A 5,000-nucleotide genomic window follows, 5' to 3' on the forward strand; every position below is an offset into this window, starting at 1 on the left:
TATTTACTTTAGTTCGTAATTATTCACTTTTATTATATCAACTGCCAGCATTACAGTAAAACCAATAGAAATAGAAATAACTGCTTACTCCCTCCCCTGAAACTCCAAATATGACCAAAAACTTTAAATACAATGAATAGCCTTCCAAGGAGTTTCGCCTCCCTACCTTTAATTTCCAATTTCTTAATGTTTCAATACTTAATCTTCTCCTCTTCACCCCTCCCCCATTCCATTTTTTCACTTCTTGACTTTATTTGATTAATTGATCACACACACACCACATACACAGAAAAACACACACATATAAATATACATAAATATAAATAAATAAATATACATACACACACACACACACACACACATATATATATATATATATATATATATATATATATATATATATATATATATATATATATATATATATATATAAATTAATTAGAGTCACGATCTCTCCTCACCTAGTGCTCTAACTCTCTGGCTACCTCTCTCCTCTCCGGCCACAACGTCAATTCGCTGTCTCTGCTGACTGAACTAGACCGAATCGGCTGTCATGCACACCCTCTCATCTCTCATACGTCCTTTCACGCTACTTCCTGTTCCGACGTATGAATTGGCTTAATAGTCTTCTTTACTCAGGTTTCTCTGACTGCTGTCCCGGGACTGATACTGGTTCATTTGTGTCCTGAATGCATGTCCCGAGTAAGCTTTTTCCTTGTGAATTCTTTCAAGGATCGTCGCAAATTAGGCGCCTGCACTGCGAAGCTAAAAATAAGAAAGCTTATCTGTTAACTCCCCAATCCCAGCCTGAAGGGTCTATTAGCTACAACGTAATAAAACTTCTCGCTGATATCGTGGACACCCGTCATCAGGTTGCACTATTGCTGAACTTTGCACTACGACCAATTCGCGCCAGCTCGCTACCAGCGTTAACACGACTTTATTACGATCTGCGTCTGGTCTGCAACTCGATGAAGATGACTTCCATAATTCGTTACTGTTTTGCTCACTGTTTAGTGGAAAGCAAGTCACTGTATGTCACACACTGAAAAATAAACAATAGCTATTCTGTTAACAATAATAATAATGAAAATGACAATGGCAGTGACAGTGACAATGAAAATGACAATGTTGATGATGATGATGATAATGATAATGATAATGATAATGATAATGATAATGATAATGATAATGATAATGATTGATTATGATTATGATTATGATTATGATTATGATGATGATGATGATGATGATGATGATGATGATGATGATGATGATGATGATGATGATGATGATGATAATAATAATGATAATTACAACAACTATAACAACAACAACAACAACAATAATAATAATAATAATAATAACAATGATGATGATAGTTACGATAACAAGATTGACACTTATTAGATGGATTATATAATATAGACAGAAATATTAAACTATCTATTTCATGACGAAGATTCAAGTTAATATATGGTACATATAAATAGGCAATACAACATCGGCTTTAACTAAGTCTTGTGAAATATCTAGCATTGAGTACTCAGTCCGTTTAATGGTAACTCATCTTTGACCCATAATAATAGAGCGGCATTGACCGCCGTTATAGCCTCCGGGCTAGTACATTGGTAACGTGTCGGCTTCTCATCCGAGGGGTCGGCGGTTCGCGCCCCGCCCAGGCGCGAGAAGTTGCAATTGTCGCCTGGAGGTTACTGCTGTGGCTGGGCACCACGGATGGTAAGGACTAGGTTCAGCCGAGTCACACCAGCTAACACACGTGAGCGAGTCGGCATTAGTCGACACTGGCCGGGCTCCCCTCATGGGCATAGCCCGGGCGAGGCTAAGCTTCGTAAATCGGACTTATCCTTACCACCGTTATTATAAAAGGTTAACATTGTGATCCAAGGTAGTGTGTAGCTAAGGGAATCTATAGTGTCTGTGGTGCAGGACAGTTATGAAGACCTACCACACTTATCTACATAAAAAAAAGTCCTCTACGCGTCTCTACTTTGAAGTTGTTTTGAACAATGTTGGAGCTAACAAAGTTATTAAAGCCTATACTGACCACCTATTCTCATTGCTAATGAACGAAAGTGTACCTCCACTAACTCCTGTCCAAAATCAACGATCAACAGGTAAAATATTTTTCTTTGTGCACGAATAACAAAATAGTTGTATGTAGATGAGAGTTAATTCCGTCATGACAGTTCACGTTTTCAAGTGGTAGGATGATGTAACTGTAAAATGCTTGGCTCTTGCATTGCCTTGCAAAAATGCCAAATATGAAAGGACGACGTATAGTATAGTATAGTAAATGAAACTTTTCATTCCAAGTAAATATTTTTTTTTACCAAAAAATGTTACAACTATAAAAACAAAGGGCGCATAATTTGGGTATATATTGATGACTATGGCTAGTTTGCAGGTATTTTATTTGGTTCTCGGTTAGTGAACAATATTGAATCTGACTAGCATGATAAATATACTACACAACTTTATGTATATACTAGAGTACTCGGAAGTATGGCTTATGACTGCTCACTTAAAGGTAACGTACGGTGATGTCGGCACAAGTAATATTTAGTAATGAAACACGTAGAAGACCTTTACTTTGAATTGATTTTAACAAAACAGCATTGATCTTCCCCCAAGGCAACTGTTGGTCTCCTTTATCAGTCGACCGACTTGTTACATTATTATCAAACAATTTTTATTTTATTTATTTATTTTTTTTTTCTTCACGCGTTTTTCAATAACGGAAGTTCTTTGGATCCAGATGTTTCTATTTCTGGGACTTAAAATAATATATTGGATTTGCAGAGCATACTTTGTTTCTTTTATTCCTCATAGGTCTTGAGGTATTTGCATGGTCTGCATGATTTTGGCACACTTATTTTACTTGTTTGAGTGGCAAGTTCGATAAAAAAAGAAAAGCGTTTGTCATAACTACATATAACGTATATTAATTTTCGCCGTGATTTTTTTAATGTTTTCCAGCTTTTATGGTATGAAAATAAAACAAGTATAGTTTGTATATATATATATATATATATATATATATATATATATATATATATATATATATATATGTGTGTGTGTGTGTGTGTGTGTGTGTGTGTGTGTGTGTGTGTGTGTGTGTGTGTGTGTGTGTGTGTGTGTGTGTGCATATATATTTTTTTCTTCATGATACATATTGTTACGCCTGTCCGCCTCGTCTCTCTGCCACCAACACAAGGCAGGCTAGGCAGACGGCGTGTTATCCACAGGGTCGTGAACACTGAACAGCTCCAAGAGGCACCGAGCATCCACAGCGTCCCCAGAACATCATAGGGGAAATGCCAGGAGGCGAGGCAGGGCACGAAATAAACACAGAATGACAGTCTTTCCTTTATTTACACAAGTTATTTACCCGTACACTTTTCTATAGGCACAATACAGGGGGGACACCAGCATGTCACACTGCACGATACAGCTTATAACAGGGCAACACAAAGTTTATCAGGTCACAAAGCACACACGAGGTCTTCACAGGAGCAGCACCCAACCGCATCTCTTGGCTTGTTCCTCCGCTCCCCCGCTCACAGCCAGCTGCGTCATGTTTGCCCAGGTCCCTTAATGTTAACACATGCCCAGGTCATCCTTTTCATGTTAACACATGTTTCGCAGAGACAAAGACCCACTGGCGTAGCAATATAAAATGGTTGTATATTTAAATCCTTTATCGATCTTAATCAGTTAAAAATGTCTTCAGGAAAAAAAAAAAAATCCTCTCCTTCCCTGCCCTTATCCCATCGTAGCTTTTCTTCCATGAAGGAGTGGTGCAGGTTTCACTACATTCGGAGAAGCATATTTTTCTCCTTAAAGTGTTAAAGTGAGAATGATATAAAATCCTGAGCAGGAGAGAGAGAGAGAGAGAGAGAGAGAGAGAGAGAGAGAGAGAGAGAGAGAGAGAGAGAGAGAGAGAGAGAGAGAGAGAGAGAGAGAGAGAGAAGAAAAGCGAGCAACTCGAACAATCTGCCTTACAGTGCTATAAAGTCATGGCCTGATTCAATGCAGGAACACAACATACATACTTTTCACCACAAACTATACAGAGAGGAAAAAATGTTTTTTTTTTTTTATAATGTAGTGTACCAATAGCATCCCATTATAAATATTTCCCTCTACGGTACGAAACTGCTGTTTATAGATACATTTTCATTGTTGAGCAGTAAAAATGCAGTGTAAATGATGTATGAAAAATATATGAGTTATACTTCCAAATGTAACTATCCCGTTTCTAGTGTTTCTTTTTTCTTCTAACACTTACTCAGCTTTTTTATTTTTAATTTTTGGTTATTTTTCTGAAACGAGGGAAAAATCCGACAAGAAATGTCATTTCTCTTTAAAAATACATGAGTGTAGTAAGGCAGCATTTCCCATACGGGTGTCTATATCACACACACACACACACACACACACACACACACACACACACACACACACACACACACACACACACACACACACACACACACACACACAGATATATCCATGATAGGTTTGCCACTCAGGCGTTGTATCGTCAGCAAGAAGAGGCATACTAACACAGTCGTGAAGACTTTCATGTTTATCAGACGCTTCGAAGGAAAACTAAACCTAGATCATCAGTACTGACAAAGAGAACCATTCAAATAAGTATATAAGTCTGTTTCTGAATTTTAAGTGTATAAACAAACAATTACAAATACACGAAAGTAAAGAGGGACAATATATACACAAACTTAATGCAAATGAAAACATAATATAATCATACAAAATAAGCATATAAATGGAATAAAATAACATACATAAATTCTAAAAGCCATTATAGAAATTGGGGTTGGTTAAGAGGGTTGCCTTTTGGGTGAACAAAGTGGTTGCAGTGGTTGTATATTGTGAAGTTTCATTTTCTGTATAAGCAAGGATCCTGAGATGATGAGGTCTGGGCGAGAGGAGTGTGAGGATAGAATATGAAA

Source organism: Penaeus monodon, chromosome 11 (genome assembly GCF_015228065.2).
Source record: "Penaeus monodon isolate SGIC_2016 chromosome 11, NSTDA_Pmon_1, whole genome shotgun sequence".
Classification (NCBI taxonomy): domain Eukaryota; kingdom Metazoa; phylum Arthropoda; class Malacostraca; order Decapoda; family Penaeidae; genus Penaeus; species Penaeus monodon.